General features: G+C 45.0%; 1 protein-coding gene across 1 annotated transcript in view; it reads left to right on the top strand.

Annotated features, from left to right (window-relative positions):
- Positions 1–26,722, top strand: part of USP9X (ubiquitin specific peptidase 9 X-linked) — a 654,895-nt gene that overhangs the window by 182,352 nt on the left and 445,821 nt on the right. The gene's annotated exons all lie outside the window — the stretch shown is intronic.

Here is a 26,722-nt window from a genome sequence, read left to right on the forward strand (position 1 = left end):
GGTCACTATAATTTGCATTGCTCAGGGGGGTGTCTTTTTTAATCCCTGAGCAATGTATGTTAGATCGACTTAAGTGGTAGTGTAGATCTGCCCTAAGATCGACAAGACAAACACAGACAAGAAACAGGACAAAATGAAGGGGAAAGGTCAAGAAAGGGAGATTATTGCTGATGTAGAGCACAATAAGGAAGGACTCCTGGAAGGAATGAATTTAAGGAGGAAATTGATAGAGAGAGAGGGCTCCACGGATAGAAAACAGGAGACTGGACAAAGCACAGAGGGCAGAATAATGGCTGATCCAAAGCACAGAATGCACCTTTAAGAACACACAACTGTTCAGAAAGCTGCAAGCAGGGACTTTCTTTCCCAATTGGAAGATTACCATTGGACATGTAGAAATACCAATAGTGAGCCTGAGGGACACAGCCTTGTTCTTTCTCCCCTGGGTCATGACGCCAAACACCGGCCACCTTGACAACACTAAGGAAAGATTCAACTACTGGCTCACCAGGTGCATGATGATAGTTGAATGTGCTTTTGGTTGACTGAAGGGGCACAGACGTTGTTTACTCACAGGATGGGATCTCAGTGACAAAAACATCTCAATTGTCATAGCTACCTGCATAATAACTGTGAAGCAAAGGGGAAAGATTGCTGCTCGGGTGGAGGGTGGATGTGGAACAGCTGTCTGCTGAGTTTGAAGAGCCAGACACAAGGGCTATCAGAGCGATTCAGCGCAGGGAGGCTTTGAAAAAGCACTTTAACAGCAAGCCCAATGCTTTGTGATGCATTGTATAATGCATTGTGATGTACTGTGCTCGACCTGGCCCTGCAGTTTGGTGGCCTTTTAGGAACTGTGTGATGCTTGGTGCACATCTATGAATATAACTCTGTCAATGGACCTATTAATGTTGTGGTGCTTGTTGTACATTTATAATTATTACACTGTGTTTGTCATTGATCCTATGAGTTGTGTCACGCTGTACAATAACAATAAAATGGGTGCTTTCACTACGGCCAGGCATTCTGCAGCATATGTTGGGAACTAATAAAAATGAATGATTTTCCAAACAATACTGTTTTACTGAGTAATAAAAACATTTCAAAAAAAAATTCTGTGCAAGTTAAAAGCAAATACATTAAAACCTCAATAAACGTATGGATCAGAGCTTAAACAAGGGGAAGGAACATTCACTGACATGTTGGCTATGCATACAACAACCATGGCTCTCATAGGTTAGTGTATGTGTAGTTGTGGTTGTCCTTAATGTCCCCTGGTGGAATGGTGAGCCTAGGGATGCAGCCCCTGAGGTCATGTGGAATGTTGAGGGTGAGCATGGGGGTGTGTGTGCTATATTGGAGATCTCCATGGATTAGAAAGGAAGGTGAGCACAGGATTGTTGAACCTGTAGGCCCACAAGAGTCTGCATCATCTGTATTTGCTGCCAGAAATGCCTCATTATGCCCTGGTGCATCTACATCTCCAACTCCTGGGCCTTTCTCCTGTCTGCTCTTTTCTTCTCCACACAGCCTGCAGTATTCATCCTCCAGGCCCTTTGCTCAAGGTACGATGCAGCACTGGCTTGCAGGATCTCATTGAACATGTCATCCCAAGTCCTGTTCTTTCTCTTCCTTCTCTGGCTCAGGAGTTCCGCAGGTGTGGCGAGTGAACCCCTCAAGGCCACAAAGGCAACAGCTCCAGATAAAATACACAGAGGTACCACTGTTAGTACAGTCACAATGGAAAGCAAAACTTTAGAATCAGAACTTCCTTCCCTTGCACTGCTAAAGTTGTAAACAAGACATGCTTATTGATGCTTCTACTTTGGGGTGCTTGTGCATGGCACCATTCACAGCACCAGCCATGGTGAGTATGGCCTGCCAGAAGTAAGGGAAATGAGGAGGGAATTGCTCGGCTACATTAAACTATGAGAATAGGGAAAATCACTGAATACTGGCACCTTTTCCCTCAGGCGGTGACAATTTTAGCTGATCTCACTCCAGAGGGTAACAAAGACACAGACAGCACAGCTGCTGCAGGTGTTCTGAAGCCGCCTAGGCTCATATGCTGCTAGCCTGTACTGCAAACACACCTGCCAAAGTTATCACTGACTGCTGTGGGAAAGCGTTCTACCGCGGAGGAAGATGTAAGGCTGCCATCCATAGAAATCTTTGGCAGAGGGTTGAAGACCACCCCCAGGAATGTTTCATCAAGATCTTGATGCAGATGCGGATGCAGGTAACTGAAGACCATGTTTTCAGCTTGTGGATTGATTCGGATCTAAATTTTATATCTAGAGCCCTTCAAGTCTACAGATATCCGTGGACCATGTTTGCGCGGATACAAATTTTGTATCCACACAGTGCTCTAGTGGTGTTACTATGTTGGCATAATGGAGAGCTTACATCAGTGGGAGATTAATTTATGAGATTAATTATTAATTACCCATGCACAACTAAGTTGATGGAAGCCAGCTTACATTGACCCAACTTTGTAGTGCAGACCAGGCCTAAGACAACCAGTTTTAGCAGGTCCTATAATGGGTTAGCCTGTGTTGGGGTATGGTACTGGTTGAGCAGGCCTATTAATACGCATTCCCCTACAAAGAAGCTGCTGCCTCCCATATCTTGCCTCTCAGGAGCTCTCAGAAGAGGCTCTAGATGGGAATTCTCCTTTCCATACTGCCCAGGACACTCCTGAGACCCTTCCTCTTCCTGAGAAGGGCATGTGGCTGAACACACCCCTGTGTTCACACACTGCACACTAGTGTAATAATCTTTGTACAAAGCATGCCTTGTGAGGAGTCATTTGAAAACTAATAATTTGCTGGTCAGTACTGTCCTGATAACATATATGTAGCACCATTGTATGTGAAGTTATAAGATTTTCCTGTATGATGTTATTAACACGTTCCAAACCCCACAGCCCCACCCAAGCGAAGTCGACAAACAGATCTGTCCTAAACAAAGAAATGTGTACTTGTCTTAATTTGCATTTAAGCAGTAAACAGAGTCATCAAGCAGGAAGGGAAAACAAAGGAAATTCAAACAGGTGGGGAAAAAGACAGCAGGGAATATACTTCCACATAGGCTCTCTCTCTCCTGGGTCTCAGCTGGAAAAGTTTTTCAAGAGGGCATCTGAAACTATTAAAAGGAGGGACAAACATACCAAGACACCCCTCCTCTCTCTTCCTGTCTGTCTCTGGCATCACACCTAAGACGACAAAAGAAAACAGTCATTGAACTCTGAAGGCAGGGTCCTGACCTGAAAGTTTGGTCAGTAATCTACTGGAGCATGTGGTAAGATTCAACTTTGCTGAATCTAATATTGTTTGTTAAGTTAGGCACTAATATGCATTTTATCTTTATTTTTCTTGCAATCATTTCTAACTTTTATGCTTCATTACTTGTATTCATTTAAAATCTCTCTTTTTAGTTAATAAACTTGTTTTACTGTTCTATTTAATCCAGTGTATTTAAATTGAAGTGTCTGGGTAACATTTAAGGTAATAAGATGGCATATCATTCCCTTAAGGGAATAATGGATTTAATATATTTTTACTGTCCAGGAGAGGGCTGGGCAGTACAGGACATACATTTCTAAGTGAAGATCTGGGACTGGGGTGTGTGTAGGGGTCACCCTGCAGCATAAATAAGGCTGGTCAGAGCCAGGGAGTAGCTGACAAGCTGCAGTTACACACAGCGCATGCATGGTGGAAGGCTGTTTGTGAGTGGTCCACGGGGGAACTACTACAGCAAGACGTAAGGCACCTGAGGTTGCAGACAGGGGTGACACAGCCACCCCGCTAGTCATGACTGTGCCCCGGTATGTGACAGGGCAATATCACAAACCCATCTGTATGGATTTTCTTGCTCTGTCAAGATTCTTTACATAGAGAAAATCATGTTTGGAACCTCTCAAGCTTAATCAGTGCTTTTGTAGCTGGTATGTGTGGAAGATAGAGCGCTGTGCGCATGTCTATGTAGAAGAATAGATTGCTGTGTGTAAATTTAGTCACTTTCAAGGACAGAATGAGTTTTACCAACAAACAGTCAATTTCACTCCAGCACACTCATTGATTAAGTTTGCTGGTGAAATTCATTCCCTCCTTGAAACTGACTAAATTGGCTGGTGAAATTAATTCCATGCAAACTCCATGAAATTCAGTACTTTGCAATTTACACTACTGTGAATTTAAAAAAAAATTGTGATTTACATTAGGCCCTACCTATAATCAATGGCTTATCATTGTTTTTCATTAAAATACATATGACCTACTTTTATTTTGTTATGCTCTGGGGACAGAATGGTTTTATGAGACAAAGCTTCAGGTGCCTGTCTATCTTACCCAGTTCACTACAGGGCCAAAGGCAGAGGAACTCAGAATGATGTCTTAAGCTCACATCTGACACTGCCATTCTCCTCTCATGAGCGAGATCTGGATATCTACTGTAATTTAGGATGGAAAACATCAGGTTATCCACTTTTATATGGAAATCAAATTCTCCCCTGTGTAATCCTTAATCAACAGCTCTCTGAAATTCTGATTCTTAAAGAATGTAATGTTGTCCATTTGTTGACATGAAAACTCCATCGTAAAAAGCAAGGACTGGTATTTCTTCTACTTCTCTACACTGGAAAGCAGACTTCATCCACCAAGATAATTTATTGTTAGAGCTGGTGCAATTAACAGAATTTCTTCATAAGACTGAAATAAGTTTTATTTTATTTGTAACGGTGTTTCCTATTTTTGTTAAACTGCTCCTTCTCAGCTCCTGCCCCAAGTAGAAATTCTGTCAAGAAGATTATTTTTGGCCAAGTCTCTTTCAAAAAGTCAAAAATCAGTAATCTCCCTGATAGAAGGCAACCTTGAGGAACACAGTAAAGGATGTTGATGGTAGTTTCTATGTGCATCTAAAGGCAACAAATGAAATATTAAACTAAGTAGCATTTAAATGAGTCGTTTTAACTTTAGCTTTTTAGCATTAGACTCTCCTTTGCCTAGGGGTACACGAGGCAACTCATTTTCCCCCACAGCTGTCAGTCCAGAGCAAGATGTTTCATTCCATCGTAAGTTGTCTCCATGATGGCACATCCTTTTGATTGTCCTGCAATCGATCATTCTTTGTCCTCCACACTTTCCCTTCCCTCCAGGTAGGATCCAAGCTAAGACATACCATGTGTTTCTGCCACAGGGTAGCCTGATGGCATGGCCAAACCACAGTAGTCTTCTCTATCTGATTACTAAGTCCACAGCGTGTTGACCCGTGCAATGCACCACTTCCACATTGGTTATATGATCTCTCCAAAAAATTCCCAAGATTTTTCTTAAACAACACTGATGGAGTGCATTTGACTTCCTGTTGTGTACTTCCATGTTTCTGAGGTGTACAGTAGGTTGCGAGGACAATAGAATTGTTCAATCTCATTTTAGTGTGTTGATGTATTTCCTTATTCTTCCGGACATTTGATCCATTGGTTTTGCTGAACCTTGTCTTCCCTTGTTTAGTGAGCTGGCCATTAGCAGATATTGTACTTCCAAGACAGATGTAATACTCAATTCTTTTGTACCCTTCTATATCAATCACACATCTGGCCATTGTTGACAGCCATCTCTCCTATCTCCATGTTCTTGGTCTTCTGTTTACTGATATGAAGTCCCACTTTGGCCACTTCTGCTTTAGCCTTTAGTCTGGCTCCTATCCTTCGACCCTACCTGGCTTGGGTGGCCCTACCAGGAATTCTACTCCTGCCAGCTTAACTCTCAGCGTCACCAGGGTGCACATGTCTTCCCACCACATCAAGGCACTGTCCCTGGGGAAAGATTTAAACAAGTCACTTATCACAAACTGTTTCTTAAGGTGCACAGAGTAATCAAAATCAGAAGAATACAAGGAAGCTTGGCTTTAGAAAAATAACCTTGTCCTTCTATACCATCAACATCATAAAAGGCCTTGGAAATCCACTACAGTAAGAGTTTCTCACGCACACAGAACAAAAGTATACATTCTTCAGTCCATTTTAAAAAAAATAATGGGGCAAAGTGATTCCTGATGTAACCGCATTTATTTAAATCAATTTGGATAATTTGGCCCAGTGGGTTGTGAAGAGAGGAGTTGTAGAAATACCCTGATAAGCCCTTAAGTAACAGATCACATGGGTACATAGAATTCCACTCCACATTTTTCTGCTGAGTTCCTTTGCTGGAGTGATTCACCAACATAAACACTCAAACAACAGCTTCAGCTTCACAAAGTCCATTTTATTAGATTCAGCACCATTTTTAGGCAGCAAGCATAAGCCGAAACGCCTCATGATAAGCTGTGTCTCTCCCTTCCTGCCAACGCCTTACTATTAAATTATTATGGGATCTCTTGCAGCTTCTCTTAGGTCCATGGTACGTGAGGTATTTGGAACTGCACTGAGGTCGGGGTGAAAGTAGGCCAGTACGGGCTGGTACGGCGCACCGGTAAGAAGTGGCCGTCGGTAGCCACCCATACGCAGCTGATGTTAACCTCACTGCTCCTTTTGCCCCCACCCTCGGACGGTAGGAGCGGGTCCTCAGGCTGAAAGGGTGGGGCTGGGGGTCAGCCTCCCCCAGCCAGCCCATGCACACTACCTGTGGCTCCGGCGCCGATTTAAAACGGCCCGGGGCTCCGGCCGGTGCTGTGGTAGCAGCTGCAAGCCCTGGGCCCTTTTAAATCGCCGGGCCCTGGGGCAGCTGGCCCGCCCCTTCTGCGAGAGGACCTGCCCCTTCCAGGGGCCTGGAGCTGGGGCCCCACACCCCTAAGTCTTCTGTGTTACTTTCACCCCTGACTGCGGTCACATATTTCTGTAGCTGTTATGAACAGCTACAGAAGGAGGTACAGGCAGTAAAGACATGCCCTTAACTCATTCTTATTAGTGGTGCAATAAATAGGACCATCTTATAATGAAGTGCCTTTTCCTCTCCCTACCCCCTCAGAAAGAAAATACCTAACTAAAGTAGAGTTTCACTGTAACAGGAGAGGGCCTGCGTGGCAAAAATACCCCCCTCCCCTTCGCCACGGGAGGGGGGGGGATCTCTCTTCGCCCCTTGTAGTTGCAGGAGGCGCTGGCAGCTGTGCAAGTGAGTGTCTGTGGAAAGCCATAGCTGAACTCTCACTAGGAGACTGGCAGCAAGAGTAGGTACCACCGATTTTTCCTCTTTGCCCCTAAAGGGATAGTGATAACTTCTCCTTCTCCCTGTACCTCTCTGTTCTTTTGAACCTCCCCTCGCTATCTCCCATCCTCCTGATTCACTCCCCCGGCCCCAGGGCCGTTGCTGTGCTGAGCTGCCCTACACTTGGGACATGTCAACACCATGGAGACTACAGGGGCGTAGCTACAGTGCCCTAGCTATGCCAGCTTAACCCCATGCGGTAGATGCAGCCTAGGCTACAGTGACAGAAAGGAGTTTTCTGTCATGGTAGGAATCCCACCTCCACGAGCAAAGGTAGCTAGGTTGATGGAAGCACTCCTTCATTCACCTAGTTGCATCTACACCAGGGGCTCGGATGGCATAACTGTGGAGCTCAGGGATGCGGATTTTTCTCACCCATGAGAGCCATGGTTCTGTAGACTTATATTTTAGGCCTGAAACGTTGGGCAGAGGAAGAGAGAACAGCTTAGGCAAGCAGAGGAGACAGAGCCTCTAGCCAGGCTCCCCAGCACAGTGGCCCCTATTGCTGGGTAGCTGGCATTGCAATTGCAACTGCAACAGTCCTATGACAGCCATGACAGGACTGTGATACCCAGGACAGTCTCAGCCAAGTCAGGACAACAGGCAGCTATCGTTTCACTATAATCAGAGTGCTGCGTATCCTATGATTCCACTGCTGTGGAATTCATTCCTCGCTGCAGAACTGTGGTCCAGCATATCCGCTTTCCAGCCCTTAATAGTTGCAGACATAACCTCAGAAACAGGAACAGAGTGCCAACTGATACAGCATCACCCACTTGAGGCTGCACAGCATCTGAAACAACAGTTCTGAAAGATGTGACCCGCCCCATTCATCTCACTAGGGGCTCCTTGACTCAATGGCGGAGTAACATTACATTTTTCCCATATGACCGCCTCAGAATAATTCTTGCCACAGAATTCACCATTTTGCAATACAGACTGCCAGACATTTTATTTTGTCTCCCTGCTCTGCCAGAACCTTCCTCCAGCTGCCTCTTAGGGCTGCTCTACACTGAAAACTTACAGCAGCATAGCCATGATATGTGAAAAATCCACACCCCTCAGCAATGTAATTAAGCCAACCTAACCCTCTCTGTCATCAGCACTAGGTCGATGGCACAATTCTTCTGTGGACCTAGGTATTGCCTCTTGGGAAAGTGGACTAACTATGGGTGATGCGAGAACCCCTCCTGTTGCTGTACCGAGGGTCTGCACTAAAGCCCTACAGTGGTGCAGCATTTTATGTTAGCCTTTGTCTCCATCTTTCCCCACAGAAGGGGTTAACTGGATTACAGTACATGCCCTGCACTATTTGATACAGTCAAGCAGAGCGGGGGGTTCAGGAGTCGGAGCTGGAGTCCAGCTTGCAGCCAGGGAGTGAGGTCAAAAGTGTAAGCTAGCAAGCTGTCCTGCTTTGAGTCCAGCAGCCAGGGCCTGGAAAGCTGGGACATGAGTTCCTGAACTTGGCTACAAATTCTCCTCTTCCTCGGCAGGTATTTTGGGGAAGGAGGTTCTGAGCTAGATCACCTGGAGAACATCACAGGAGCTGACAGCTGGGGAGCCAGGGAAGTGACACGCTGAAAGCAGCTCTAAGCACTCCCCTTTCCTGGCACACGTGTAGAGAAGGAGGCCTGGAGCCTCCTCAAGCAAGTGCTGAAAATGAGCTCATTTCTGTAGTTGGCCAGCCCTCAGTCTGGGCTTGGGCGTAGTCTCATTATGTGTTTTGCCTCTGGGTCCCGTGCAGGAGCGCCATTCCTGGGCAATCTTACTGTTTCCAGCTGGAGTTCAGTTCATTTTCGGGGTCTTTTCAGAGTCCAACTACATGTAAGCGGGAGAATAGTCCCGCTATTGTGGGGAACTTTCCTGGCTTCTGCACCACCCCACCTGAGTCCTCGCTCCCATGACCTTTACCCAGTGGCCTCCCTGCCCTTGAGGACTCCCCTTCCACTCTCCTGTCTGGCAGAGTCCTCATAACCCCAACAAGGCTGGGTCCAGGATTCCTGGGGGGCTCAATCCCCAACCCTGCTGTGGTCACCTAGGACAGGGGCTAGGGTGTCCCCACTCCGGGGTACTCTCTCTGCACTGGGCACTTCTCTGACCCACTGATCATTACATACAATTTAAAGCAAATGCAAGTTATTTAATCAACAATTAATTTGAAAAAGAATAAGGAAACATGGGAAAGATTAAAGGAAACACATCAACCTGCTCCGTGGCAGGGAACATCACGAACAGTGTCTCTGCAATGTCAGGGCAGTTCACAGTTTGTTCCTTGTAAGTCCCAGGCCTCCTTCTCAGGCCCTGGCTGTGCTGCAGGGACGCTGTGGGTTGGACACTTGCTCTGGTGGTGGCCACACGCTCTCAAGTTCTAAGTGGTAGGACCCTTCTTCCCAGTGTCGCCCCCGCCCTGTCAGGGGTACGATCCAAGCCTGGCCTGCAAAGCCCCTTGGCTGAGCTGTCTCCCTGTGCTGGGCCTGCTGCCCAGGGTCCCCCTCGGTCTCCTCAGCTGCTCACCGCACCCAGCTCCGGACTGCTCCAGCCCCAGCTCCACCACTCCGTCTCTGCACTGCTGCAGCTGCTCTGCCTCCAGCTCCCTGGGCTGCTTCTTTGGCCCCTCTGCCTCTGGTTGCTGCAGCTCTGCTCCCAGGACAGGTCTGCTCTGCAGGCTGCTTCTGTGACTCTGCTCCCAGCACCGACCTGCTTCCTGGGCTGCTTTTCTAGCCCCTCTGGCTCTGGTTGCTGCAGCTCTGCTCCCAGGGCAAGTCTGCTCTCTCTGGGCTGTGCCTCTGGCTTTGGGGCTGCAGCTCTGCTCCCAGGACAGGGGCTGCTCTCTCTGCATCTGGCCCAGCTCTGCTCCCCAGCTCAGCTTGGCCCCACTCTGTTTGACCCAGGCAAATCCAGCTTACACAGAGGACGGGACCTCCGTGGCCTCCTGACTCTCTGATTAGCCTGCCCACCCTGTCATTCAGGCTGACCTGGAACATTGGCCTCTCCCCATTGTTCCTGGGGGCTGTCAGTCTCAGGGTTCTGATTCCCCATCGACCCTTCCCCCTTTTTAGTACTGGGAGCTAGCAACTAAAACACCCACACTGAATATTAGTGAGGGGCAACAGTCCCCTTACATACAGCTCACTTGTCTCTAGAAGCATTCCTACCACCAACTTCCTTTCTTTATAAGCCTATCCCAACTCCTCCGCCAGCTGGGTTTCATCAGCTGTTAGGCCTCATCAGTCCCTGGCTCTCCTACAGGTGCAGCCTATAAAGTTAATTGGTCTATTTTACCTGTTTAGGCCTTGTATAGGGTAGATAGTCCATCATAACCCAATTTCACCTTTTTAAGCTCCCTTTCTCCAGGTGGCACATGTTCTGCAGGTGCCCCAAATTGGCACCATCTGAGTACAGGAACTCTTGTTAGCTTTTCTACCAGTGGGATGGGGGCATGTCCCATCACACCTTCCTTCCTAAGAACAAGCTCTCTTCCTATTGATCAGTGACCCTCTTGTTCACTCCCTGGAGCAGGAAAGTTGAGTATGGAATTTGCTGTTCAGCAGATTCACCATAATGTTCTAGCAAACAAATCTATTTTTAGGAGGAATCCTCATCAGAAGAGTGAATTTTAGGTAAACATTCATTGAAAAACAGTTCTGAGTTAGTGAACACAAGTATTTGCACAGGAAACCCAATTCTAAGAGTTACACTAAGCAGGGCACAGAAATGTAACTTGTGATCTAACAAATGAAAACTAACCAATACCACTCAAATTTCCAAACTGCAAATACTCTTAATCAACTCCTCACAAACAAGCGACAGACCAAGAATTATTTGCAGAATTTATCAGTAAATAATTTTGTTAAATTAAGATGTTTTTCAAAAATTTTAAATTGTTCTGGGGCAGTTTATGAACACAAAAAAGTGAACATCATCAAATACATTTTACTATGAATTATTCTTTCAGCTCTCCTTATGAGTAACTGAGTATTCTCACCCAGCTAATGTCCAAAAAAGTACTGAGTACTAAAAGAAAATAACCCCTTAAGGCCTAATACATCAAGTATTGTCTCAAAAGTCTGCCCCACTACCATAGTCTGAAGCAGGAAAAATGCCAAAATACGAGAAAGAGAAGAGATAAAAGATCAGTGAAAAGAATATGCCTGTTAGCTCAGCTGTGGAGTAGGAGAGCATAGCTATCAAAAAGCGTGATCTACAGCTCTCTTTAAAATAACTCATTTCCTATAATCTATTTTTGCACTGGATGGAAATATGATGCTGCCCCATAATCTATTTTAGCATTAAGTTCTCAGGCAGGAAATCATTAATGACAAAATTTAAACAGTATGCAAACTATGGCATGAGTGAACAGTCCAATTCTGCTTCCATTGAAGTCAATGGCAAAACTCCCACTGAGTTCAATCAAAGCAAGATTGGAGCCACTGGATGATCTTGCACCATTTTGGCAATGGAAGTTTTGCCATTTACTTTAGTGGGAGCAGAATTGGACCCCAATTGTAGAATCAGACAGATAGTCAAACACATGGAATGAAAAAAAGAAGCATAGATTATTTGTTTTTATTAACTAAACTTTTTTGAGTATTGATGCAGAAACACAGTGTGTTGAGTATCATAAATACCCGGAGGAAATATAAAATCAGAGTGCAGCAGATATTCTGACAGTCTTCCAAAATCTGGTTTTATTAGCTGGAATAAAGTGCCAAGTACTTCTCCTTGTCATACGGTAATTAATAGTTTATTCAAATGGCAAAGAGAGGAAGCAGTCAGATTACTTTTCTGCACGCACTGGGAAACCTTGTGCCTGTAATTGTAAAAGCATGGTGAAAATGTATGTATGAGGTATATTTGTATCTATCTCATGTCATGTCACATGTTGTAGAGCTGTATATAGCTCTTAAAGCACATGACTTCTCAAAGGCACTGATCTTGCACACACTTATGCACATGCTTAGCTTTAAGCATGTAAATAGTCCCATTGACATAAAACATTTGTGTAAATATTAGCAGGATTGAGGCCTAACTCAGGGCTCATCTACACAACATGGATATTCAGGAAAGCTAATTCAAATTAACTAAAGATGTGAATTTAAAGAGACTCGTTAAAGCACATTAAACCCCTGCATGGACACTCTCATTTAGAATTAAAATGGCCTTCATTCATTTTAGCTTTAAAACAAACCAGATTAAGACCACTGTAATTCTGAATGAGAGTCCAGACTCTGATTCAGGACAATGCTCAAGCACATAATTCTGTCCTATTCAGAAAATCATGTGCTTAAGTCCAATTGACCTCAATGTAATTTACACACATGCTGAAGTGCTTTCCTGAATTAGATCCTCAATTAGTGATTTCTACATTTCAGACCACTGGAGAAATATAATTTGTGGTTTAGGGAAAATCATAGCCCCAACGACTTTAATGCAGGAGGAAATACATTTCCTGTGCTGACCTCCAGATAATATCAATTTTGCCAATGTGTGTACAACACATTTTTTTTTTTACATTCGATAGACATTTTTAGTAGGAAATCTCTGATCAACATAACACAAAAAATGGTTCTGTAGGCTGGAATTATTTTTCATTAGAAAAAGGAAAGGAAATTACTCTTCCTTTCTGCAGGAAATCTTTACAATGGTGTAATCTTTTCTTAAACCAAAGCTGGTAAATCAGTCTGTTCATCCACATTGGAAAAGATGGGTTTCTAACAACTGTGATTATCCAGGATTTTATACTTGAAATTGTACATTTACTCTTAACCCAATTCCACAGAAGTATACTTACAGTGTTTGATTCTGAAACATAAATAATACTCAATTGCAACAAAAAATTGTGAAAATGTAAGAATTTTATCCAGTAAGGCTCTATTCAACAAGATAACTAACCATCTATGTAACTTTAAGCATGTGATGCTTAAACTTATGTACATGTTCAATTACTTTGCTGAAGTGGGGCCTAAATGTTATTTCTGAATTATATTCTATTATTGTTATTTATGAAGCATACACTCTGTGATAAGTGCCAAGTTCTACACTGTTTATTTTAATAAAATAAAGTAAAGAAGAAAATACAATGTGTAGAATAATGCTTCCCCCCAAGCAAATTATGCACAGAGCCTGAGAAGCTAATCACAGAGTCAAACAGATTAGGCGCACAGCCGAGATTCCCCTTACACAGCCTGGTTTAGCAACAGTCAGCTCATACTTGAATACAGCCTGGTTCCTGCTCCTTCCAGCTCATTCTCAACAACAATGGCCTCATTCTCCCCCAGCAATTTTGGAAAACAAAACACACCCAATCTCACCCCGACCGATGTGATGGAATACTCCTTCAGCTGACATCGACCACAGAAGGATCAAGACTTAATAAACTTTGCATATCTGGCTGCCAAGTGTCCCAATTTTGGCTAGACTGCCCCAAATTGGAGACAAATTCCTACATTCATTCTGCTTTTAACTTGTGCTGCTAACGAGAGAGCATCTTTTTCTATTCAGTTCTATTCAGACACTTATAGCACACTCATCTCCATATTGCTGAGGGCTAGCGATAAAGGGCATAAGGTACAGCAAGGGCATCCAGGGGAAATGCTGATTGCCCACCTTAATGGCTACCTAATGCCCACTGACATGTGCAGGACCTTGTACAGGTCCCTTCCCTCTACTGCCTCTTGAACTGCTGTCTACTTTTTCCTAGGCCAGTTCCCTACCTTTCGTCTAATAATAGAACAATAAAGGAAAAGGGAAAATGTGCAGGAGAATAAAGTTTTCCCTAGATATTATTCTATATCATTACTATGTTTCTCAGACAAGCATGGAGCACCATATTGCAGCGGGTGCAGTAGTGCCTCATTGTAATTTTGCCAACACAGTTTCCAGGCTGTCCCTGGTTCACTTTTATTGAAAAGGCAGCAAACATACCTGTCAGGATGATCCAGAAAAGCATCACCAATTTTGATGAGTTCTGGGGACTCGGGCCGCCATCAGGTGCCAGTCATCTTCATCCTTGTGTTTTGTATTTGCTTCACAGTAGAGCACCCAGCAGTGTATGTCCCTGTTAGCATCAGCTCTTGAAAGGGAAGCCATCTCTAGAACTAAACCTTTTCAGACCTGGTTTGAATGAGGACTGGTGGGCAGTAAAACAATGGCCCCCATTCACAGATAGGTTGTGTCCCAATGTACATATACAGCTGGCACCATTTAGTTGACACCAAGATAATAAGGACATCCACTTCACTGGGATACGTGGTTGGGAGCCCTGTCCATGAAATTTATTTAATAGCCTTTAAATTCTGTTTTATTGTGACACCTCTGAGACCACGTGCTGGATTCTAGAGAAGGCTGGAAGCTGATGTGACAGCTCATTAACACTCAGTTAACACTGTTCTATACAGCACAGCATTTACTTTTACATTTAAAATGTTCAGGGGAACAATTCAGGTGGCATTAAAGTGAAAGGGCAATTGTTTAAGATGCATGAAATATTCAGAATCAACCATTTTTTACAGCACTGAAATAATGAAGATAGAATGCACATAAAATACCATTTACAAATGTACACCCTGTTGGTAGCATTGTTTTTGTTCATAATGCTTCCTGATGCCTGTGCTCTGTGAACCCCCAACATCAGCTATCAGGGACAGGTGGCTAATTGGAACATTCTTTGCCCATGGAGGTGTCCCTGTTAATCAAATCCTACCTTCTGCCTGAACCAGCTTAGTCCAGAGTCTATTTTATTTTAAAAAACGTACAACCCCTTGTTAACTTTAAGGCTGCGGAAAGCAGGGAAACTCCCTTTCTTTGATGTTTTACTGATGGCTCCAAAGGCCATAATAAACTCTCTTTGCAAATAAAGTAGTGAAAGAGGAAGTGAAAATGTCAGGCTGCATTTGATTGCCAGAAGTGTGGCTGTTTCCCACAATGAAAAAGAATAGCCATCTGACCCTGAAGCCCCCCACCCGCACTGGTAAATGGGGATTTTGCAGTTCGCTAGTTTTCTCAGACAGAACTCAGGCCCTTCCAACTCTTCAGAGTAGTACCCACTCATGGCAAGAAGTGGAGTAGTACGGAACATGTTGAATTCACCTGAGTTTGCACTGCCTTCTGCCAGCATACACCAAGGCACGGGGCCACCAGCACAAAGCAGCTGTAACCCCAAGTCTGCAAGGAACCTGCAAACCTGCATCCGATGAAGTGAGCTGTAGCTCACGAAAGCTCATGCTCAAATAAATTGGTTAGTCTCTAAGGTGCCACAAGTACTCCTTTTCTTTTTGCAAACAGTAGTGCAGCCTGAAAAGTAGGTAATGCTGGCCAGGGAGGGGGAAGAGCATGACAAGGGTAGCCAGCAGATACACTGACTGCTCAAACCATTCCCCAGTGAATCCCTTCCCTCAGTGGCTTCTGCCAGATGGGTTCCTATAGAGTGCTCAGAGGAAAGAAAATCTAGCCTCACTCAAAAACCTCCACTGGAGGTGGGAAGAACAGGTAGTGTTTTCAGTCTTCCTTTCCGCAGGCTGGATTCTACTTGGAGTCAGGGGGCAAAGTGAAACCCTCAGATGGAAGGAGGTGCAAATCGCACTTTCCTGTGCTGGCAGGGGTTAATCCAACCCAATAGCGTTTTAGGGGTGGTGTTTAGGGTTGCCAACCCTCCAGGATTGTCCAAGAGTCTCCAGGAATTAAAGATTAATCTTTAATTAAAGATAAAGATTATGTGGTGTGGTTAAACCTCCAGGAATATGGCCAACCAAAATTGGCAACCCTAGTGGTGTTCACCACATTATTTTGCTAGGCCAGGATATCTGTGGACACGAGGATACATACAGTAAATGTGCAGAAGCAAAAATCTGTCAATGAACCGGATAGGGCCAATTTTTTTAAAGATGACCATTATATTTGTGCCAGCAATTTTGCACACACAGACTGAGTCATCAAGCAGTCTTCTACTGGATTTACATGCATGAATTCTGTTCATATGAAAAATGGCAAATGTCCATTTAAGAGGTGGCTTGTTATTATTTATTGATCAGAGGCAGTGTGCTTGTCCTTCAAAACACCCAGAGAAGATGCAATCCTTGCCATAAAGAGTTTTTAAATGTAAAAGGGTCTGGAAGTTCCTTTGGGAAGCTTAGTTCTGTGGTCAATGTCAGCTAGAAAAACAGCAAATTGATCTCTCACCAGACTAAAAGAAAGTAAAAAAAGATAATTTCAGACCCAAATCCCTTTGTAGCTGAATTGTCCAGGATCTTTCTGGATAATAAAGTAATGAAGGATTTTCTGACAGTGTATATTAGGTGGACAGAAAGATTGAAGGAAAGTGAATCTGATGCAATCTAGGTTTATGCTATTGTTTGTAGATGAGCACTCTTTATTCTGTGGTTTCACAGCTGTTTCCCCCCAAGAGGGCCTTGCATCTACTTGTCACAGATGACAGGCTGCACTGTGCCAGAGGCTGGATCCCTTCTTGATGGCAGATCAGTGATGAGTCTTCCAAATAACTCCCTTCTTGATTATGTAATTATAATGTATAATAAACAATGTATTTATTTAGAAATTTTATCAGCACCCACCACTAATATACCTGGGGATCTTCTATCATTTAAAAAATTATAAATAAATAAATAAAATACAGATAAATCCTTAAGCTTATAGACCTAATAAATACTACAACATCTTCCCTGCAGACAAAATGACAACCTCCAAATTTCAAATATTAAATTGTTCCTGAGATTAATCAATAGTCTGACATAAAAAATACATCTTATACTCTGTTCTTATTCCCACCAAACCTATGATCTGGAGGGAGGAGGGTGCAGAGATAAGGGCCTTCCAATGAGACAGGGCCTTCCTACTTCTCCTCATGCTGCAAAGAAATTTTCCTGATCATAAATCACTTTGTAAACCCAACTTTGTGCCTCCATTCAACCTCAGAAGCCAGTGCTTCATGGGCCATGAAGAACAATAATCCAGGGCCAGATACACAATATCCTCTTTGCAAGACTTCTGCCCAGACAAGTAGTAATGGAAGTGCTAATGGAAATCAGGGTCATCAACCCTGCCCTTCTTGATTGGTAAAAGAGCACTACTCATACCTAAGGCTAAGATTTAGTCATGGGTATTTTTACTAAAAGTTATCGACCGGTCACGGGCAATAAACAAAAATTCACGGCCCGTGACTTTTACTATAAACACCCCTGACTAAATCTTAGCTGCCCTGGGCCCCATTGCCCTGGGAGAGCCCAAGCCAGGCCAGCCGTCCGCTGCTCAGGTGGTCTGTGGGGCCAGCTGAACCGGCCGCTGCTCCAGTCACCCCCGGGGCCACGCTCTGGCCGCTGCTCCGGCCACCCCTGGAACTGCTGCTCAGGCGATCCCCCGGGGCCAGCGGCCCAGGGATGCTGAGCAGCAGCTTGTGTGGCTGCCCCCTGGGGCCGCTCCAGCAGTGGCCAGTGCGGCTGGCTGGGGGGCCACTTCAGCTGCAGCCGATATAGCTGGCCCCTGGGGTCAGCCACACTAGCCGCTGCAGCTCCAGAATTTCACAGAGGTCATGGAAAGACACAGAATCCGTAACTTCCGCGACCTTTGTGACAGACTCACAGCCTTACACATACCTCATGTGATGATGGGAATCAACCACCTACCCCTGATTCCTCATCCAGGCCTTGTGTCCCTCCCCACCTTGACTTTTGGGCCCAGTCTCACTGTCATGTCCTTGTCCCTGTTTGCCCCCTTGCCTCCTCCATCCCCCAGGCCTGGATCCTCACACCCCTTACATTACAGTCAGGTGGTTCCTCCTTCTCCAACATACTGCTTGGGTGCCAGCCGGGGAAACACTGAAAGCACAAGAGAGAACATCTTATCTCCCTGCTCTCAGCTCCTGTGCCCACCAGCACCATGGACCCCAGCAGGCAAGAGGAGCTTTTCACGGACAGTCCTGATCACCCCCTGCACCCCCAGCATGCTCAGTGCAAATGGAATTTGAAGAGAATGTAGCAGCAAACCTCTAAGAAGTTGCTACTGAGCATTTGTGAACTGAAATTTTCAGAGGCACATAATTTGGCCAGATATGGGAGGTTTCTCACAGGAAAATCAAAAGGCACCTCTCTGACACCAGAGAAACCTCTCCCGCCAAATTTCAAGTCCCTGCTGCAAACCACAGAGGCGCTAAAGCCTCACAATGAAACATGTTATAAGAATTTTATCATATAGGCAAAATAACATAATTTCTCTTACCCTCAATCTGAGAAATGGCTGAATCATTTTAGCCGAAATTTCTCCCCAGAATACCTTCAAACTGAGGCTGACACCAGGCATGGAAAATTTCAGCCCAAATGGTTGAAGTCTGACAAAGTTATAAGCAACTGAAAATAGGAACTTATAATAGGAAGTCTCAGGCAACCTTTAGCACAGATATGGCTATATACATTGCCTATAATATCTTCATTATCAGGGCCTCATACTATTGTAATGGTTGCTATTAAAATACCTAAAAAGTAATGTCCCTATATTAATTTCCCCTTTTGTGGAAAAATACCTATAAACTCGTAACATGAGTTGAGAGTGCTCAGCACCTTGTCAGGTGGCTCTATATGAATGGACTAATTGCTGTCAGGCCTTGCCATTGACCCCTGCACATAGGAAACAAAATAAGATAGAAATGGCAAAGCAATGTGGAAACATGCTGGTATTTTACTAAAATAGGCTTGCAGCTGAAGAACATAGATGCCACCTTTTTGTCTTTAAACATTATCTACCAGTCCCCTTCCCACAGCCCCTTGAATTTTCTTCACTGCCTTCTGGACAGGGAGACAGAGAACGCAGAAAATCCAGAAGTAACAGCTGAATTCTCAAATCAAAACCCAATGAGCTGGAATACTCCCATCAAAATAGATGATGGTGCCTGTATTGAAAATCCTCTCCAAGAAATGCCTGGCTCCCGAAGTACGCTGGGGCAGCCAACCATCTCTTGGAACACAGTTGGTATAAACGAGTAACAATCCAAGGTTGCATCCATGCCAGATTTCCAGGTGTCAGCCAGATTTGTACATGCACCACTGGGATATTTAATCTCCGGCCCCTTGGCTCTACGAATACAGACCTTTGCTCAGGGAGCAGCTCTGCTCTAGCTCATCCAGTAAAGGAAATTGACAGTAGTGGAGCAAAGATTTTAAAAAGGTCTTTGATGTGGCATAATTAAAGGGGGATGAGCCTAAGGGAGGAGACTACAGGGTGGTATTGCCAACAGCTGCCATTAGGAACAAAGCTCTTGTGATAGCAGCTTCACTGCTGGGAATTAACATGTGCATGAGCCAATCTGACATTCCAGAAAAGGGCAGGGGCATCCAAGCACAAAAGCTGCCACATGCCCTGGATGGCTAGGCCTGCCAGCCTGTCTGCTGTCAGGGACGGCGAGTTATATCTCCACGTGGGGCCTTCGCACCAGCAATATTCAGAGCCCAAGGGCCCAGTTCCATCAATATTTGGGGCCGGGTGTCCCCCCCGGCCCACCTGTCGGCCCCCTCCCCACACACCTCCCCCGAGTGTCCCCCGGCCCCGGCTTGCTGCCCCCACTCACCTCCCCGGGCCTCGGAGCAGAGCATCCCTGGCTGCCTCTTCTGAGCAGCTCCATGCTGCCTCCCTGCAGCAACGGATCCTAGTGCCCCCCATCTCGACTGCCAGGGCAGACTGACTGAGCCTGCCCTTCCACCTCAGACCCTTCCCTTTTCCGGCGGGACCCTCCACCAGCACAGGGGGCCCCCCTGCCTGCAGTCACTGCTCCTGCCCCATGCTGGGCAAGGAGGCAGCCCCATCCCTCACCCCCAGTGAGGCTACAGTGAGGGGCAGCAGGAGGGGAGGAAGCGCACGCAGCAGCCCCCGGCACCCACCACGGGGGAGGCGAGGGAGATTCCTGGACCTGAGAGGGGCCCTAGGAGCACATGCAGAGACAGTGGTGGGGGTGAGTGTGTTGCTCGGGGGGCGGGAAAGGGGGGCTCCTCCCCCAGAGCTCGCTGCTGCCGGCAAGGAAAGGGCTGGGGGGAGTCCTCCAGTCTGGCCCCTGTCCCGGAGCAGCCTGCCTGCACCCGAAACTCATCCCCAGCCCTGCCCCATCCCAGAGCCCACACCCCCAGCCAGAGCTTTCACCCCCCCACACACCCTCAACCCTAGCCCTGAGCCCCTCCAACACCCCAAACACCTTATCCCCAGTCCCAGCCAGAGTCCTCATCCCCCTGCACTCCAACCCCCTGCCTTAGCCCGGAGCCTCTCCAACACCACAAAACCCTCATCTTCAGTCCCAGCCAGAGCCCTCATCCCCCTGCACTCCAACCCCCTGCCTTAGCCCAGAACCTCTCCAACACCACAAACCCCTCATCTCCAGTCCCAGCCAGAGCCCTCATCCCCCCACACCCTAACCCGTTGTCCGAGCCCCTCCAGTACCCCGAACACCTTATCCCCAGTCCCAGTCAGAGCCCTCATCCCCCTGCACTCCAACCCTCTGCCCCAGCCCTGAGCCTCTCCCAACACCCCAAACCCCCCAGCCCCAGAGAGAGCCCTCACCCCCTTACACCCCTACTCTCGCCCTGAGCCCCTCCCACACCCCACAGCCCTCACCCCTGCACCTCCTCCCATCCCCAAACTCCCTCCCAGAGCCTGCACCCTACACCCCAATCCTCTGCCCCAGCCTAGGGCCTGCACCCCAGACCTCCTCCCCCATCCAAACTCCCTCCCAGAGCCTTGGGCAGGTGGGGGGCGGAGTTTGGGCAGGGGCAGGTTCTGGGCACCACCAAAAATTATACAAACCTGCCGCCCCTGTCTGCTGTAGGTAAATGGTTGGATTTACCAACTGATGCCTTGGAACAGTGTCAGGAGTGAGAGCACAAACAAAAGCCCACATTGTTAAATGGGATCATATAAACATCTAACAAGCATGTCTGATCCAGGTTGTTCAGCAGTTGTTTGAGTTTCTTTATCCTGAAATACTAAAACCGGAATCTTTAGGGAATAAGAAGAAAATAGAGGGCACTGAGAAGCAGCATCCAATTCAGCGCATATGCTTGGTTTAGTGTACAGTACAAATTCCACCGACTCTGTCTGGATCGTTATTGTTTTCCCGTCATACAAATTCCCAATCCACAGGTCAAGAACAGCTTTGGTTCCAAAAAGAGCTGTGTATGAGGTGATAAATTATTTGAAAATAAGATAAAGATGTAATGGTCCCAGCCTCACAGTGCAAGGAAAGGATATCACATTGAGTCCCAGAGTGGTCACTTCCTGCAGTCTGATTCTAGCCCAATGAGGGCTCAGCTTGCTATAGAGTGATACTTATTTTTGGAGCGTACAGCTGCTTGGTCTACCAGCTGGCAAAACTTACACTGACTCAGAAGGAGAGGTTCAGACACCCACAGTCAGAGCTGAAGTGTTGTGAAGGAATAGATTGAAGCGGTAGATTGAATAAATCAGCTGATCTGTGCCCTCTCTTCCAAAGGGGAGCCCAAAATTTTCCAAAAGGGATGGTCCTCCAAAGTGATTAAGCCATTTCCCCCTTCTCAAGTAGGAAAAGAGCATCCACCCCAATACCATCAGGAAGCACTCCACATTCTTCTTTCCCCTACGTGTGGAATTGTGGCCTTGAATTTTAGGTCAATCCAGACCACCTTTCATCTTCATCCATGCTTGACAAGAACACAAAAGGGCCTCGAGGATACATACAGGAGATCTATTAGCAGAACCACACAGTTGGACTCCAAACAAAAGCCTTAGATCCAAACACCTCTAAACTTTGGGCTGTTTGAAATCTAGACCTGAATTTTGCCACTGGCCCCAATCTTTATAACAGGTTGAACCAAAATCTCAGATCCAAACACTCCCAAACGCTGGGACAGATTCCAATACCTTTAGTCATATTGAGTAGCACCGTACTCCACAAAGAGTCCTAATCTAAGGGAAAGGGTGAGAAAGGGAACCAGAACCTGGCTGTCTTCAGCACTCTACATCAGGATTCAGATCCGTGTCTTGTAACCTGGGTCTGTCCCTGAGCAATCCGGTTCATCTGGTTATACTTTTTCCCCTAATTAAGTTACACGGTTAGAACATGAATGAAATACTTCGGTAGTAAAAAAAGACATTAAAAGCCTTTCTCCAATACATGATTGAAATTCATTTCAAAGTTGTAAAATTCAGGCTACGGTGTGATGTCATTTGCATGCACTAACTTTATTCTGACAGGTTTCAGAGTAACAGCCGTGTTAGTCTGTATTCGCAAAAAGAAAAGGAGGACTTGTGGCACCTTAGAGACTAACCAATTTATTAGAGCATAAGCTTTCGTGAGCTACAGCTCACTTCCTCAGATGCATATCGTGGAAACTGCAGCAGGCTTTATATATACACAGAGAATATGAAACAATACCTATTCCCACCCCACTGTCCTGCTGGTAATAGCTTATCTAAAGTGATTTCCAGCACAAATCCAGGTTTTCTCACCCTCCACCCCCCCACACAAATTCACTCTCCTGCTGGTGATAGCCCATCCAAAGTGATAACTCTTTACACAATGTGCATGACAATCAAGCTGGGCTATTTCCTGCATAAATCCAGGTTCTGGATTTGCAGAACCTGGATTTATGCAGGAAATAGCCCAGCTTGATTGTCATGCACATTGTGTAAAGAGTTATCACTTTGGATGGGCTATCACCAGCAGGAGAGTGAATTTGTGTGGGGGGGTGGAGGGTGAGAAAACCTGGATTTGTGCTGGAAATCACTTTAGATAAGCTATTACCAGCAGGACAGTGGGGTGGGAATAGGTATTGTTTCATATTCTCTGTGTATATATAAAGCCTGCTGCAGTTTCCACGATATGCATCTGAGGAAGTGAGCTGTAGCTCACGAAAGCTTATGCTCTAATAAATTGGTTAGTCTCTAAGGTGCCACAAGTCCTCCTTTTCTTTTAACTTTATTCTGACACTAGGCTGAATCAAAGAAAGAGGGCTAATGAAGTATAGGAAGGCAGCAGTGTATTTTTGGCTGGAATTAGCACCTTTAGTACTTTCTGTTAGAACAGATAATCATCTCATAAGCTTTTTTTTTGATGTGCACTTTGATTCCATACATACAGGTTAACGCCGGGACATGAATTAATTAGTAACATGGTGAAAAAGCTCCCTAAAGTCAATGCTCCATTAATATTTAAAAATTCAAACAAAATTATTCTTTACACAGCCCTGTTTAATCTCATGCTTTGCCCTTGGAAGCTGAACCTAACTTCTGAAATGAAAACATCATGCAGAACCGCATGTTACAAATCTGACTTCAGTGCTCCTCATGCCCATTCAGGAACTTACACTAGAATTTGTGTGTTTGATTCAGCAGAAAAGACCCCTGCCCTTCTGAATTACTTCAAGTACAGATACAGTCAGAAAAGCAACTGTGTAAAAATCATAGACTCATGGAAACATAGCCCTGGAAAGGACCCCGAGTGGTCATCAGGTCCAGCCCCCTGCAGTGAATCATGACCAAGTAAACCAAACCATCCCTGCCAAGTGTTTGTGCAACTTGTTCTTAAAAACCTACGACAGGGATTCCACAACCTCCCTTGGAAGCCTATTCTGGATCTTAATCTTTCCTCATAGGTCATTTCTAAGCCTTTTATCATTTTTGTTGCTCTCCTCTGCTCTGTCCAGTTTGTCCACATTGTTGCTAAAGTGCCCAGAACTGGACACAGTACACCAGCTGAGGCCTCACCAGTGTCGAGCGGAGCTGGACAATTACCTCCCGTATTTCATATATACCAGGTCTGATAATATACCCCAGAATGAGACTTATCTTTTTCGCAACTTCATCACATTGTTGACTCATATTCAATTTGTGATCCACTGCCACCCCCTTTTGCCTGCCACAGGTCCTTTTCAGCAGCACTTCCATCAAGCCAGGAATTCCCCATTTGATTTTTCCTTCCAAGTGCAGTACTTTGAACTTGTCTTTACTGAATTGCATCTTGTTCATTTCAGACCAATTCTCCAGTTTGTCAAGGTCATTTTGAATAATCCTCTCCTCCAAATGGTACCTTCTTGCTCATCATAACTGCTCCCTGTGTGACTCAGAGACAAACATAAATGTTTCTTAGTTTTACTCCTGTTAACCCAGCAGACGCTACACAATTCTGGGAAAGTGAGCTGGATTCTCTTCTGGCTCTTGTATCAGCAACAGAATTCTCAATTAAAAGTACCAACTGCAGAATTTTTACTACTAGTGATGATGAATGAGCCAAAAAGAACCCAGTTTCATTCTCATAACTCAGGTTGAACATGCAGGAATGGTAATTAGAAAAAAAAATCTTTTCATTTGTAAAATAAGCAAATGAAAAACTGACATTACTGAGAGACGATAAGCATTAGTTGTTTTCCTGGGATGACGCTTACATTTGATGGCCTTATTCAAACTTATTGGACCTACACAAATCTTTAACTTGTTTGGTTTCATTACAGTGACCATCTGTCTGTACCTTTAAAATCACTAATGCTTCAATCTCATGCATATCAAATAACTTAATAATGTGCCTTATAGAAACATCTCAGTTATAATATACAGGAAGCTGGCTGAGAATGTTGCTATTATTATATATACATGCACACACACAAAAAATAAGGGACACATTTTTCAGAGAAAGAATTTCCTGTTTTCCAACCAGCTCTAATTATATATTGTGACCTAATAGATGGAGGAGGGAACTGGAAGTTTTGACTTCCAAATTTGATTTCTGACTCTACAACTGACTCAGTGAGTGATCTTGGGCAAGACCCTTAACCTCTCTGTGTCTCAGTTTGCTCATCTGTCGAATGTGGATACTACTTCTCCTGCATCCCACCGGTGTTGTGAAAATTAATTGATTCCGTGCCTGTAAAGACTTTCGGATCATAAGATGAAAAGTTTTACAGAAGTTCAAAGAATTCTATTTTACATTTATAAATAAATAAAACAAAACTATTTTTTAGATCTTATTTTTAACATAGACTTGGAACAGCCTTGTCTTAAATATGCTTCTCTTGTGGAAAATGGATTAGATGCCAGGGCTATAGCCAATGTTTTCTCCCAGGTCAGTAGCTCTCCCTTGGTTAAGAAATGTGAGAATGTGGCTGTAGGCCAGATCTCTTCTGCAGAAAGGGAGCAGAGCACCAGGCCTCTGGCCAGTACTTACCCACAAAATCTGCACTTTTCTCACAGAAAGCTAATAGGAAAATGCAACTGCAAGCCAACGAGTTTTACACTGCTGAGAACTCTGCAGCTGTCCCACTAGGAAATTAACATGACACTGGGGCAGTGATTTGGACATAAGCTCAGAGGCCCTCCTGTATCTTGAGGGAAGGCAGACAGGGAGTTAATAACTTTGGCCAGTCTTATACTTAATACAGGCTACAGCTCTGCCAGACCAAATTACTTAAGATAGAAGACAATTTTGGAGCTTACACTTCACTATAATGCCAAAGATGGGAAGCCCAGGATTCAGACCAGGGTTTCCTGACCTGGTTCAGTGTGTTTATTATATATTCTGCAGTACAGGGAGGAAGAACTATGTCTGCTGTTTCTCAGTCAGGAAGGGTCTACTAATCAGTAAACTGCACGTGAAGAGGGGATGCAGTTACCTTTTCTGCAATATGTTTGTTGCAGCTTCTTTCCCCCATTGCTCTCCTATACAAAGTAAACAGGTGAATAGGGTCATCAGCTAGCCACAGTGTTTCTGCAACAGTTCAGATAGGATAAGAAGAAAGGTATGTAACAGAGGAAGGATGGTCCAGTTATTAGTGCCCTTGCCTATCACTTGGGATTTCAATTTCAATTCCCTGCTTTGTCACAGACTTCCTGTGTCAGTTAGGCACCTAAATGCCTTTAAAAATCCAGCCATTTTCTGTGCCTCTGTTCTCCTTCTGTAAAATGGGCTAAAAGCACTTCCCTACCTCACAAGGGTGTTGAGATGATAATGCATTAACCTTTGTGAGGTGTGCAGCTACTATGGTAAGCGGGGCCATATAAGTTCCTAAAATAAATAACACCCATAAAGCAACTCTATTACACAACTGGCATGTATTTTAGGAACTTATATGGCCCCACTCCAAATAGTACCTGAGTACCTCACAACCCTTAATGTATTATCATCACAACACCTCTGTGAGGTAGGGAAGTATTAGCCCCAAGAATATATGCTTTATTTTTGTGGCAGATTATTTTTCTTTTTCAGAAACATCAGGCAACAGTGTTCATAAACGTTGGCAGATGTATTACTGAACATAACTGTAAGAGTTGACAAAAAGGAACATTCAGCGTATCAATTCGTTTCACAGAGTGTGGTAGGAATGGAGATGTAGAGCAGTAACTGTCAGTAACAGAACCTTCTTGTGTCTATACATCAGTGCTAAAAGCTTCAAACTAGGCAGTCAGGAAATGAAGAAAGCATTTGGAGAAAGCTACACTGTATGCTGGCTCGTGGCTATCTGCCCCTGTTTGAGTTGTCTATATTATAATATTATTTTTCCTTG

The sequence above is a fragment of the Lepidochelys kempii genome, chromosome 1 (genome assembly GCF_965140285.1).
Source record: "Lepidochelys kempii isolate rLepKem1 chromosome 1, rLepKem1.hap1, whole genome shotgun sequence".
NCBI lineage: Eukaryota > Metazoa > Chordata > Testudines > Cheloniidae > Lepidochelys > Lepidochelys kempii.